Source organism: Cryptomeria japonica, chromosome 10, assembly GCF_030272615.1.
Source record: "Cryptomeria japonica chromosome 10, Sugi_1.0, whole genome shotgun sequence".
Classification (NCBI taxonomy): Eukaryota; Viridiplantae; Streptophyta; class Pinopsida; order Cupressales; family Cupressaceae; genus Cryptomeria; species Cryptomeria japonica.
In genome coordinates, this window is record NC_081414.1 from 358,673,150 (window position 1) to 358,688,731 (window position 15,582).

The following is a 15,582-nucleotide window of genomic DNA, read 5'->3' on the forward strand; positions in this document are numbered from 1 at the left end:
TCATCTCCACTTCCGGTTCTCTCTCATAAGTTCTGATTTGACCTTTGTACAACTCATCCACCTTGACATTAGCACTTTCCATAATTCTCTTCAATCTTTTATTATAACATCTATATGATTTGCTTTCATTAGAATAACCAATAAATATCTCTTAATCACATCTAGGATCAAACTTTCCAATGGAATCATCTCTTTTGATATAGCATGTACTACCAAAGATTCTAAAATACTTAACTGTAGGTATATGACCAAACCATAACTCATAATGTGTCTTACCAATGTCTCCTTTGATATGAACTCTGTTGAATGTGTATACTGCCATGCTCACAACTTATCTCCAATAGATATGAGGAAAATTAGCTTTCATAATCATAGTTCTGGCCATGTCCAAGATAGTTTTGTTCTTTCTTTCCATAACACCATTCTTCTAAGGTGTCTGAGGTGCAGACAACTATCTCCTTATCCCATGCTTCTCACAATAACTGTTAAATTTACCAGATGTGAATTCACCACCTTGATCTAACCTTAAGCATTTAATCTTCAACCCTATCTCTGTCTCAAATTTAGCTTTAAATATCTTAAACTTTTCAAAAGCTTCATATTTCTCCCTTAGAAAAGTAACCCACATCATTCTAGAATAGTCATCAATGATTAGCATAAAATATCTATTACTTGAAAACTCTTTATTCTAGCAGGACCACACAAATCAATATAAATAATATCAAGCACATCATTACATTTGTCTTGTATACTCTTAAAATAAGTTCTGACTTGCTTTCTCATTTGACATTTCTTACATACCAGATTATAGGGCTTCACAATCTTAAGTATATCTCTAACAACCTTAGTTGAATTGATCTTTACAATGCAATCAAAATTCACATGACACAACCTCTTATGCCATAGCCAACTCTCATCAACTTGTGCAATCAAACATGTCTTCTCATCGGAGTTCAAATGAAAGATGTTACCTTTAGTCTATGTACCAGTTGCAATGTCCAATCCAGATCTGTTAAAGATTTTGCATTTTCCATCCTTGAACTCTAATTGAAATCCCTTATCCACCAACTGTCCTACACTTAAAGAATATACCTTAAACCTTCAACATAATAAACATTATCAATGTTATGCTTAGAATCCAATGATATAGTTCCTCTCCCTCTGATCATACATGCTTTTTCATCATCAAATCTAACCAGACCACCATCAAATTCTTGCAATGATAGAAACTTCCTTTTATCTCCAATCATTTGATGTGAACATCCACTGTCTATCACCCATTCATCTTTGTCTTCAATTTTATCAGCAAGGGCCTTTTCCTCATTTTGAATAATAGGTGTCAGAGCATCTTCCTTGATAGCCAAAAATACCCATTCCTTTCCACTACCGGATCCAATAGCTAAATCTTGTGTTGGTTCATTATCAGAATCAATCACACCTTCCTCATCTGCATAGTAACATAATTTGTCTTTGTTTCTCTTGTACTTATGTTTGTTCTGATAATCATGGTTAGGCCTAAAAGATCTTCTAGCTTTCTCTTCAAATCTTGAATTCCTTTAAGGACATCTAGATGCAAAATGACCTATCTTATTACATGCAAAACATTTAAAAGGTGATTTTCCTTCATACTTACTTCCTACAGGACTTTTAGGTACTCTTCTAGAAAATAGGGATTCAAGTTTCTCAAACTCATCATCTTCTTTCCTCATTTCCTCCAGTTCCTTCGCATATAAATCTTTCCAATCACTCTTGTCGGTTGATGATGCAGATTCATTCTGTGCAGCTCCTTGAGGACCAAATTCTTCAAGCTCAAAAGAAGATAATTTTCCAACCAAAGTATCCCTGTTAATAGAAGTGTTAGGCATTGTTCTCAGCCCATTAATTGCAGTAGCCTTCATCTTGTAAGCCAATGGAAAAGATCTCAGTACTTTAGAAACAATCTCATCTTCGCTCAGAGATCCTCCACAACACTAAATCCCCATAACAATTTCATTAACTCTTTCCATAAAAGCATTTTTCCTTTCATCTTCTTCCATCTTCAAATTCTCATACCTCACCCGGTAACCATCAAGTTTAGAAATGTTAACAGTAGGGTCACCTTCATTCAGAGTCTCCAACTTATCTTGTATAGCCTTCACAGATGATTGGTCAGTTAATCCCATAATTTTCTGACCATAAAGTGCGCTTAAGAGTGCTTCTCTAGATCTACAATCATTCTCAGTGTCCTTATCCAAGGTTTCCAGAGGAGGATTGCTAGATGCCGGATTATGAGGAGTGTAGACACCTAAAATTGTCATGTCTAATTAAATAAATATTTTATTTATTTAATTATCTAAGCTTAATTCTTCTATTAATTAAATAAATCTTTATTTATTTAATTAATTCATTTATCCTCTTCTAGCCTTATTTCTCATTTAAATAAATACATTTATTTATTTAAATTATCCTTTTTCTAAATTAAATAAATATTTTATTTATTTAATTGATCCCACTTCTGCTATTAATTAAATAAATCTTTATTTATTTAATTAATTCATTAACCTTTTCTACACATGACACATGTCATTCATCTCTTAACTCATACACTACCTACCCCTTCCATTATTTTACTATTTCTTATACCTACCCTCTAATCCTAGCCGACCTCCTTTTACACCTCTCAATCTTATCCCTCCATTTCATATAGTGTCTTCTATTTAAGGAGATGCCTTCTTCACTATCAAACCCTAATCATTGATTCTAATCAAGCATTCTAATGATCATCTTGACTACACTACGATCCTACTTGCAACCACATTCCGTTCTTTGTTGAGCTCTTATGCATATAAAATCTGAGAGCAAATATATCAAGCAAGATCAATGGAGATAGGAAGAATGGAGATCAAAACCCTATTGGACATGTGATGGTATAATCTTTGTGATTTCATGTGATTTGCATTGTCTTAGGTAATCTTCATATGTTATGGTGGATCTTTGTTGATTGTTAGGCTAGGATTTGGTGGTTGAATTCATTTAGCCTTTCAATATTGTTATTATTGTTATCCATTTTCACCAATATACATTTTGGCACGCCCGATGGGACCTCTTGTCCCTTTGCATTTAACCTTTTTTTGTTGCAGATTTTGCATTTTTGAAGTTGCAGATCGGACATTTTTCGACGACATTTTAGGTTTTTTTCGCATCTGCGAACTTTCGGATCGTGTCTCTGATTTTCAGGAGCATCTGCGGATACTGGAGTCGCATCTGTGTTTTTGACAAATTTTATTTTGCAGGTCTCAGACAGGGGCGTCTGTGTTTTCTAAGCGCGTCTGTGTTGTTTTTGATCGCGTCTGTGTCCGATAAGGGCGTCTGTGATTTTTGACCGTGTCTGTGAGTCACAGAACCACGTCTGTGTCATACAAACGCGTCTATGTCTTAGGTAATAGCGTCTGTGTTTTGAATGTTTCAAAATTTTCAAATTTTCATTGATTCGGTTTTTGGATTTCGTACTTAGGGTTTCAGATCTGGTTTATTTTTGGACTAACCCTTTCAGATCTAGCTAACTAAGTTGGTGTAGCTCGTCTTGGAAGCTAAAACGTTTTGGTTGAAGGCCCCTCTTTCACAAAGTCTTTTGGGTTTCTAAAATTTACCTAACTTGTGCGCTTGCAGGAGGGGGTGATCATTTGAAACAACCCAAACTACTAACAAATTTTGTTGCAGGTCCTTGGCTAGGGTTTTGAAATTTTGTTGTGTGCCTTGTTTTCATAGACTAGCAAACACTTCCATTGGTGCACTAAAATTGAATCATTGTCTTTTGTGTCTTGAGCAATAGGCTCTTTTTGTTTAATCTTTAGAGGGCCTGTCTTCCCGTGTGGTCATTAGGACTACTAGTGAGAAGAGGATGACCCAAGTGGTAGTGAGGAAAACCCACCTCATCCGAACCACTATAATCAAATGTATTCATGGTGAAAACTATGGATAACGTGTGCTGATTAGTTCATACCGACACTATGTCTCCCCATAAACCCGTTTGATCAAATTTATTTGATCATTTGTAGGGCGTAACCCCTACCGGCTGGGAGCCTTCTGTATTTATAGAGCTGAAAGTGCCGCATGTATGGCCACACGAGCGGATGCCCTTACTAGCACTATTTTGTTTTAGAGGCCCAAATCCTTCTAGTTGTTGGGGCAGGAGGTCGGACCTCTGGTAGCGGCCCACACACATACGGTTCTTAGTAGAGATACAAAGTTCACCATGGGGAGTTTTCATGGGGACTGATGCTTGGCTGACCCGAGAAGTGAGTGCGGAGGGTGGAGCCAGTGAGGTCAAGCATCTAAGTATCCGCTCTGAATAGCATAGCCTCGGGGGTAAAACCCTATATGGGATCAACAACTATTGTCCTGGCTAGCCATAAGAATTGTGCTTGACTTATGTTAAACATTCAAACATTCAAGACCAAACAACAAAACATTGTGTCTTTTGTGTCTTCAAGTGTATGCAAAACATTTTACATCAAACAACACACTTTTGGAGTCTAAACATTGAGTCCTCATCAACATTGTGTCCTCTTGTCACGAAAAATAGTCAAACAGTCGGATTTGGTCACAACAAAACAACTTCACAGATTGGAAAAATTGCACGAAGTTTACAGAAACGCGTCTGTGTCTGTTTTAACCGCGTCTGTGTTGTCTAAGCACGTTTGTGAAGGGCAGAATAGCGTCTGTGTTTATAACAATGTCTCTGTTAAGCAGAGTAGCGTCTGTGTCAGGTAACCGCGTCTGTGAAGTATACAGTCGCGTCTGTGTCCAGAATTGCAAAAAACTTTACAGTCCAGCAAACATAAACAAGAAAATCGCAGAAGCGCGTCTGGGTTAAACAGAGTAGCGTCTGTGTCGGGTAACCGCGTCTGTGAAGTATACAGTCGCGTCTGTGTTCAAAATTGCAAGAAAATTTCAGAGTCCAACAAACAAGAGAAATCAGTTTCGGAATACTTGAGCTTCCTAGGTTGTTTCTTCAGGTTTCATCTAGCATTCAACCTGTCTCTGGGTCTCATACAGTCCATCATTGCTTCACATCTCATTTTACATTCATACTTGTCTAAACTTGAGTCAAAAGGTCACTTGCTTGTCCTCATCATACTTTGTCAACATACTACAACTACACTTTTCTAAGTGGTCCCTCATCAAGGTTTCTTACCTTTGGGTCTCATTTGGTTTTACTTAGAGTCAAGGTCAACTTACCTCATCAAGAGAAACTATCCTCTCTTTGGAAGTCACACCTACTCTACTACTTACATACTTGGTCTTACACTTTGGACATTGCAAGTACACTTCAGACTCATTTACATTCCATTCAACTCTTGGTCTTCCATACTCTTTCCATTTTTCATCTAATCTCACTCCATCTTGGTCAAACACCTAGTTCATGGTTGAAACCCATCTTCAAAAATCTAGGAGAAAAGCTAAAGAAGCTCAAGGGTCTGCCAACATGAGTTCTTATGAGTATGAAAATGATTTATTTTTCAATCCTGAGCACACTACATTGCCTGACATGGATGTTTATAGACACATTCCAAATGTGGAAAACGCAGACACTACAAACAACAAGGCTACACACAATGACAATGTGGACAACTTTTCAATACAATCAGCAGATATAGAAGAATCCATAATGAATCCTCATTTCAATAGATTGGTTGAAGAGATAATGAAGAGGGATAGACAATACTTCTTACACATGATGGCACAAAGTGGAGCTAAAATACCTCATGACTTTGACATGTCTCAACTTATGGAAAACTGACCCTCGCAACAAACTCACTCCAACATGGATCAAAGGAGACCCAATAGTGGAGGAAATAGAGGACCGCATATGGTACCTGAATCACCATCAGCTTTGCTTCAAAAACCAGAAGTCCTACATACACATGGTCAAACATATGATACTTACCTTCGAAGACCATTATGGAAGCCTTATGCAGATAGATATGCTCAATCACATGCTCAAGCTATGGATCAATCAAAACAATTGGACACTCAAAGGCATGCTCAAAATTTGGACATAAGGAAACCTCATGTCAAATTTGGGGGCAACACAATAGAACCCGACGTGCCTATAGAATATGGTATATATGCACAGAATAGATATGGGGTTCCTCAACATGAAGCTATACCAAGTGCTCCCTATATGCCGCATCAATATAGACCTCCTCCATATGAACATGTCTATGATCAATATCATCCATACATGCAACAAGCTCCTCCTCAAGTTGGTGTCCCAAACATGGGGTATGCTACAAGAAATCGATCGCCACCTAAGAATAATTTGGAGCAACAAATCAAAGATTTACAAAAGAAAATGGAGGACATGAGTACACCAAAACCAACATAGACTATGAGAGACATATGTCCTTATCCATTTGATAAGAGCATTCCAATGCCTCCATTTTCGGCACACTTTGTGATGCCAAAATTTGACAAGTACAGAGGAAAAGGAGACCCCAAGGCACACATACGACAATTTTTCACAGCTTGCATAGAGGTAGCGGCAGAAGAAACATATTTGATGAGGTAATTCCCGCAAAGCTTAGGCGATCAAGCTATGGAATGGTTCTCTCAATTACCTCCTGGTATTAAGTCATGGGGTGACTTAGCAGAGGCATTTATTCAGCATTTCTCCTACAACATAGAAACAGATATCTCAGTCACTACTTTGTGCAATACTAAGCAAAAGGAGGGAGAATCTTTTGCGTCATTTTTACAAAGATGGAGAAATCTAGCCAGCAGATGCTCTTGTGAAATTCCCCAAAAACAAATGGTAGAAATGTTCACTCAAAACGTTAACAAGGATATTGGCTATGATCTAAGGAAAGCTTGTTTGTCCACCTTCAAGGATGTTATTGAAAAGGGCTTAGCAACAGAAAAGGTCCTAATTGAACAAGGAGTCATCAAGCTATTCAAGGAAAACAAAGATGACTTTAAAGGAAAAGACAAGCCAAGATTTTGGAATAAAAACAAGAACACAGTCAACGATGGCGTTGTTGATGCCAATACAGTGAGACCCAAGTTCATCTTTTCAGGATCAAGTTCTACAAACAATCAAGTGAATACTCAAACAACTTCCAGATCACGAAGGAAGTACACTCCATTGGGAGAACCACTTGAATCAGTCTTCAAAAAGCTAGTGGCAAACAAAGTGATCACAGTTCCAGATTTTCCTCCATATGAACCAAAGGTCAAAACAAATTGGTGGAATGATGATGAGTATTGTGAGTTTCATAAGAGCAAGGGTCATAAGATAGGAAATTGCCATCGACTGAAGAATATCGTGCAAGATCTCATTGATAGAGGTGACGTTGAGATTGAGGGACATTCGTCTAATCAAGAACATGAGATGTTTAAGGAACCATTCCCAAAGCATGACAAAGGAAAAGCCCAAGTCACAGATGATCAGGCCAACTATACTAGAGCACCTTACAACTATGACTCAACTATCAATCACATCTCAATGGATAATCATATCTCTACTATTACCATCAAGAACAAAAATCCTAAGAATCCTCCTCAGAGACCCAAGATTGTTCTAAGAGGTGTTGGATCTTCTTCTGAGCCTACCTCTGAATGTCATGTTACAACTCGTCGAGGTAAAATTACTTTGCCAGGTGCCTCGACTAAAAACACCGCTTCTTCATCTACTAAACCTGAGTATGACCTTGTAGAACAATTAGGGAAGACACCCGCACTCATTTCAATCCTTGAGCTATTATGCATATCTCCCACACATAAAGCTATTCTTGACAAAATCTTGAGAGACACCGCCGTTCCTACTGATCTGAACGTGGACCAGTTTCAAGCCATGGTGGGATACCTATCCATTCCACATTCCCTTACATTCACAGAAGCTGATGACGCCTCCATAAGTCAGCCACATAATGCACCATTACATATTGAAGCCTTCATACACAAGCATCGAATAAAGTGAGTCCTGATAGATGGAGGAGCTGGTCTAAACATTTGTACATTGAGCACCATTAAACAATTGGGATATTTCGATAAAGCTGTGAATTCAAAGAATCAAATTACCATCAAGGCATATGATGATGAAGAATGCTCATCCAAGGGCACGGTCACCTTACCTCTAAGAATTGGGCCAGTTACAAAGGATGTGGTTTGTCAGGTCCTAGATTTAGATCTCACTTATAATATATTGCTAGGACGTCCTTGGATTCATGAAATGAGGGCAGTCCCATCGACATATCACCAATGCATTAAGTTTCCTCATAATGGAGTTGAGGTAACAGTTAACGGTGATCCTAATCCGTTCATATATTGCAATAACCTGAGATCACATACGGAGACCATCATTCCCAGTAATCGTGAAGCTGTTCCTTCTTTGGCATACATTGACCCTGAGTCATTAAAACCTTCGACATCAAAACAAGGTGAACTTAAAGGCAAATTTCAAGACAAAGGCATGGGAGAATACACTTTAAATCAGACCATGTATTTACGACAAGTCATGAGCTCTCCAAAAGAATTTGGAAGGCCACATCCTAACAAGCAAATATCCATCATGATACTCAAATGGGATCCTACTACCTTTCAAAGATGGGGCGAACTGGAAGAGGAAGATTTATACAAAATGCTCTATAAAGACATTGAAGATGACACACATGATCAGATCAATATACCTTGTGAGAAATATGGCAAAGGCTTCAAGATTCTACAAAAATTCGGGTATGATGGAAAAAGCCCTCTTGGGTTATGCAAAGAAGGCGTCATGGAACCCCTACAACCTGAATTGACTGTAAGAAGAGAACGCTCAAAGGTACTTGGTTTTCTGACTTCCAAGATCCACACAAAAAGGATAGAAGAGGCATCACAAATCAAAGTTGCCAAAGTTCAGCAAGAAGATTGCTATTCCACAGATTCCAACGAATGGGAATGGGGTTCAGACAAATCCTCCAGTGACTACGAGCTCATCGAGACATTCAGAGAGCCAGATGAACCCACAGAAGAAGAGGAATTTTATAAAATGTTCAGAGTTGGTCAAGAAACAACCCATAAGGATTCCGCACAGTCTTCGTCTCAAAGTTCTAGGTCGAAATCACATAGGATGAGGACACCTGTCCCGGAAGGTGCTACTAGTAATGACAATTTGGATTCGCTTGCGATCGAAACTGATGAGGAGAGTGCCATCGATGACCTCGACGATTGCCTCGATATACCCAAATATAACCATATCTTCACTCTTAGCCCTGCAAACTCTGAAAACATTAAAAGCCTTCCCCTTGTTCACCACCAACTCATTGACTGGGATTATGAAGGACCAGCACAATTTGACACATTTCAAAATGACGAAGCTATTATTGACTATCTTGGCATACGAGATGATCTTCCCCCTGGGGACCACAACGCAGGATACACCATAGAACTCAACAACATGGCATATTTTGGTGAGGGTGTCGGACCTTCCAGTCGCAAAAATGTGAAAATAAGAACAAATCAAGGGTCTTATGGCGAAAACCACACTGTGGCACTATCTGACCCCAAAAAAGTAAAAAGAAAGGATGTATCTGAGGGCGAAAACCTCTCTGAGGCATCCGAAGATGGAAGGCTCGACATTCTCCCATCATCATATGAGGAAAAGTCATCCATGTTGGTAGAGGAGACTATCAAAACAAACATTGGTACAGAAGAGGTTCCACACAACATATTCCTGGCTCAATCATTAACAGAGTCCGAAAGATCAAAATTCATAAGCTTCTTCAAAGAACGACAAATCAACTTTGCATGGTCATACGCTGATATGCCTGGACTGGATCCGGATTTGGTAATGCATCATTTGACAGTCAAACCATGGGCAAAGCCAGTGAAACAGAAATTAAGGAAAATGCATCCACAAGTGGCATTACTAGTCAAAGTAGAGCTTGAGAAATTACTCGATGTCGGATTCATACGCCCAATTGATTACCCCGAATGGATCTCCAATTTGGTACCCGTCAGTAAACCAGATCGCAGCATTAGAATTTGCACAGATTTCAGAGACATCAACAAAGCTTGTCCAAAGGATGACTTCCCATTACCAAACATTGACTTGATTGTTGATCTCACAGCAGGTCATGAAATGCTATCATTAATGGATGGATTCTCTGGCTATAATCAGATAAGAATTGCACCCGAGGATCAACATAAAACATCATTCACTTGTCCGTGGCTGAAAAATGCAGGTGCTACATATCAAAGAGCAATGACCACTATTTTTCATGATCTCATGCACATAACCATGGAAGATTATGTTGATGATCTCTTGGGTAAATCAATAGACAGAGATACACATTTGGACATACTTTCAGTCGTCTTTGATCGATTGGAAAAGTACAAGGTAAGATTAAACTCCAAGAAATGTGTCTTTGGAGTAACCTCCGGGAAACTCCTAGGATTCATCATGTCCAAAAGAGGAATTGAAGTGGATCCAGCAAAAGTCAAAGCTATCTTGGAAATGCAACCACCAAGAAATATCAGTCAACTTCGATCCTTACAAGGCAGACTCCAGTCCATCCGAAGATTCATAGCACAACTGGCGGATAAGTGTAATCCTTTTCAGCACCTGCTACATAAAAACATCAAATTCAAATGGGATGACAACTGTCAACAGGCTTTCCAGACGCTCAAAGACTATCTCCTAAATCCACCAGTTCTGATGCCACCAGTTCCAGATCAACCACTGTTATTATACATTTCAGCTACTCCAACAGCACTGGGGGCACTCTTAGCGCAACAAATTGCTGGGGGCAAGGAAAAAGCAGTATACTATATCAGTCGCACATTGGTGGGATATGAGCTAAACTACACACCAATTGAGCACGCATGTCTCGCCATGGTCTTTGCTTCACAGAAATTACGACATTACATGCTCACTCACAAGACTAAGTTGATTGCAAGAATTGATCCATTAAAATACCTTCTCAATAAAGCAACACTTACTGGGCGGCTGGCCAAATGGGTAATGATATTGAGTGAATTCGACATCGAGTATGTGGACAGAAAAGCAATAAAAGGACAAGCCATCGCAGATCAATTAGCAGATGCTCCCATGATAGATGATGTTCCTTTAAATTCAAAATTTCCAGATGAATCCATTTTAACAGTGTCACGTGCAAAGCCATGGCAACTGTACTTAGATGGCTCATACACACAGCATGGGGCAGGAGCTGGTATTCTCTTTATAACTCCTCAAGGTGATTCTATACCAAAATCATACCGCTTATCATTTCCTTGCACTAACAATATAGCGGAATATGAAGCATTAACAACTGGATTACGAATTGCAGTTCAGTGGAAGATCCAGGAACTTCGTGTTTTTGGAGACTCCCAACTTGTTATCCATCAAGCAACTGATGATTACCAAACAAAAGATGAAAAATTACTGCCTTACAAGCAAATGGTGGATGATCTGAAACAACACTTTACACAGATAGATTTTGAGCAGATACCAAGAGAGCAGAATCGTGCTGCAGATGCCATGGCTACAATTGCTTCACTAATTGATTTACCTCAAAATGAGACCTGCTATGAGTTCTTGGTAGACAACCTATTGGTTCCTTCATATGAGATCACTCCTACTGAAAGGATATGCGTTGTTGGTCCCGAATCCCAGTTATATGGTTCCATATTCACATATCTTTGCGACAATATCTTACCTCCTGATCTATCAAACAACCAACGCCGCACTTTCATTCGCCAATCCTCTCGATATGTCATTCTAGCTGATATCCTATACCGACGAGGTCTAGATGGCACTCTTCTTAGATGTCTAGAAAGCGATGAAGCTCAGATTGCGTTAGGTGAAGTGCATGAAGGGATATGTGGTCCGCATACTAGTGGTCCTACCTTGGCTAAGAAACTCATCAGGACTGGATATTACTGGCCCAATATGGAAAAAGACTCATATCAGTTTGTCAAGAAATGTAAGCAATGTCAAATTCATGGAGACCTCATACATGCGCCGGCACAAGAACTACAACCACTTGCATCTCCTTGGCCCTTTTGTCAGTGGGGACTCGATCTCATAGGCAAGATTCACCCTCCTTCTTCCAATGGTCATAAATTCATTATCACTGCCACAGAGTATTTTACAAAATGGATTGAAGCCGTGCCTCTCACACAAGTCACTGGAAAACAAATTGCTACTTTCATCCTTAACTATATCATTTGCCGATATGGTATTCCTAAGTCCATTATTACTGATAACGGGCGTCCCTTCAAAAATCAGGATGTTCGTGAACTCTGTGACCGCTTCCATATTTCCCATCGTTTCTCCACACCATATTACCTCCAAGTTAATGGCCAAGCTGAGGCGTCTAATAAAACAATCCTTAAAATCCTCAAGAAGACAGTCGACGACGCTGGCCGTAACTGGCATATCCAACTTAATCCTGCACTTTGGGCCTACCGCACAAGTGTCTGAACACCTACAGGAGCTACACCATATTCACTTGTCTACGGCGCTGAAGCCATCTTGCCTATTGAGGTCGAGTTACCCTCTTTACGGGTCTCTTTTCAAAACATCATCACTGATGAAGACTACAGGGTCTCTCGCTTACAAGAACTAGAACTGTTGGATGAACGGAGACAAATTGCTTTTAATCATCTCAAGGCTTACCAACAACGAATGAGTCGCAGCTACAATCACAGGGTCAAGCCTCGCACATTTGAGGTAGGTGACTTGGTTCTCAGAGAAAACCCTAAGAATCAGCAAGACAGAGAGAAGAAGGGAAAGTTTGAACCAAACTGGCTTGGTCCTTACATTATCACAGCAGTCTATGGATTTGGGGCATATCAGCTCTCTACTATAGAAGGTGAACCTTTGGAGGATCCTATCAATAGCATGCATCTTCGCAGATTTTACACATAGTTCTCCGGAATATCCTAATTCAAAAATACAAAAAAATCAAAAAATTCAAAAATACAAAAAAATCGTAAAAACAAAAAAATCGTTACTTGGTGAAAACCTGGCAAACAGGCGCCTTGTGACACAAAAAACATTGAAAAATAAAAAAAAGTAAAGAGAAATAATTTCGTCCAACAGTGAAAACCACTTTGGTGGCGCCCTGGGCAAGTACCATGGTGAAAACTGGGTCACCAACGCCATGCGTAGAGACATTGCTCCTCCCTCCTTCAGGATTCACTTTCATCCTTTCACTTTGCACACACTCACAACCTATTCATCCATAATAAACTTACCCAGTCCCATCATGGCTTGTTATTGATCTACCTAAGATTGGTTAGCCATTCATAATAAACCTCCCTTTTCACATCCCTTTCCATCCATAACAAATCAGACCCTATCTGTGGCTAAGGCAAATCCTACGTCTAGTGATGGGTGTGGAACTGAGAACATCACATGTTTCAAGGAGTAAAGTTTCTTCTAGCTTTTTTCAGTCTATTCACGCACAATCCGCAATAAAGCAACATCTGCATCACAGATCCGCAATAAAGTTTCATCTTCTCCGCAATAAAGTATCAATTTCATGGATTCAGTCAGTTTCAGATGAGACACAGCAGCAACAATGGGCTTCAACAAAATCAAATCTTTCAATAGACTTAGACAACATTATGGTTCAGTGCTATCTATCCTTTTTGTGAAAGTAAACATTGTGACCACAATCAAATAAGACTTATACAAGTGACAAGGGACACTAAACTTGAGGACTACAGTGGATGTTGGTGTCGAGTCTTGGTTTTCTTTTGATTTCATCTTTTTTGGTGACATGTCTTTTAGCTTTTCCGGGATGTCTCTGACTAGAGCTTCTATCTCCAGGATGTCTTTGACTAGAAAGGCGAGGATGGGGTATCGTCACCTATTTGTATTTTCTGTCTGTGGATTGTCTCTTAGTAATGCTATGACTTGTCCAAGGATATGAGGACACTGTGAGTCTAGTATGAACTGGGGCATTCCTTGTTTGTGACTGTCCTATCTCCATGCAAACAGGTACAATGACTTTCTAGGTCGAACATATGCCTCGATTGTCATAACCTATTTTTGCCATAATAAGCTCAATGATGATAACGCACAAGAAGCTCTTTCACTTTCATATCTTCTGTCTTTCATCCCCCCTTTCTTGATTGACTTCCATCGTCCTTCTCGAGTCCGCGTAGCCTACTATCACATGACTGAGTATAATGACACACCAAAAACATTTGCATTTCATGTAGTTGCACCTGCATTACCACATATAAGCATCTCATACATACATCTAGATATCACAACTGCATCACATCCTGCACACAACATCTGTTAGCACAATTTACATTTGCATTATCATATTCATCTGCATTACCTACATTCACATTTGCATTAGCATAACATATAGAATCATAAAAGAACAAAAATATTGCATTGCATCATGTAAATATTTGCATCCATATCATAAGCATCACATCAGAACATCTCATCACATAGGTACACATGCATATAGCTGCCGCAAAAATGAATCATCTCTCATATATATAATCAAAAATGTCATGATACAATGATGTCAAAAAATCATATGGCTACAATCACCTGCAGGTGTCTACAATACAAAAAATGGTACAAATACTGATACAAGGGAGCCCTCTATGGCTATGATGAACTCCCTCCCTCGGAGCTGCCTGGCCTCGACGGAATCTGAGCCCTAGAAGGACCCGCTCCAGGATCACCCTGCCTGTCTGGTGGTGGTGGAGGACCCATGAACCCACCACTCGATGCCTGTCTCCTCCAGCTCCCTCCCGTAGCTGTCGCTGTCTGCGATGGTCTATGGAAGCTCCTCGCCCGCTGATCTGCTAGCATGGTACCATAATACAGGTCCCTCTAGTAGGCAATCTCCTCTCTGGCTCGCAGGACATATGCGTAGCCTGCTCCTGTGTCCTCCGCCGTGACCCCTCACCACCTGGGCCTGTCCCTCCTGTCCACCCTCTCTCCGAGGTGCCACCCTCCTCTCCCCAACTACTCCCCTCCACCACCGTCGGCCTCTACCCCCATCACCCCCACCATCATCATCATCATCTCCTCCTCCATCTCCATCCAGTAGCTCTCCTATATCTGTCAATCGGGGGAATGAATGCTCGGCCCAATACGCTGTATACTCTGCATCCATCCCGGCGTCCTCAATCTCAGGCCACATGTCCCAAGGAAGGGGTATCATCTCTGCCAGCTGTGTGACTGCCTGATCATATGACAATAAAGGCCCGGACTGCGCCTGATCCCTAACTGTACGGGCATACATACCCGAGCCTCGTGGCATCCTCTGGATCCGGCCAAACTATCGGCCAACCCTGTCCACCAGCTGTCTCTCCAGTATATAGGGCGTCAGCCCAATCAAATACCTGCTCTAGAAGGTGTAAGGCAGCTCCACTATGTCATCCTCCCACTCCTCGCATCCCAGATACGGCCTCCAGATGACAACATCAATGTCATCTATCACTCGCCACCAATACTCTAACCTGCCAATCCGAGGCTGTGATGTGATCATGTCGTACAGATGAACAAAACTCTGTCCATGACCCCTGCCTCTGAAATGTATCGGCCGCGTGATAGGCAGATGCTTGTATGCCCAAACC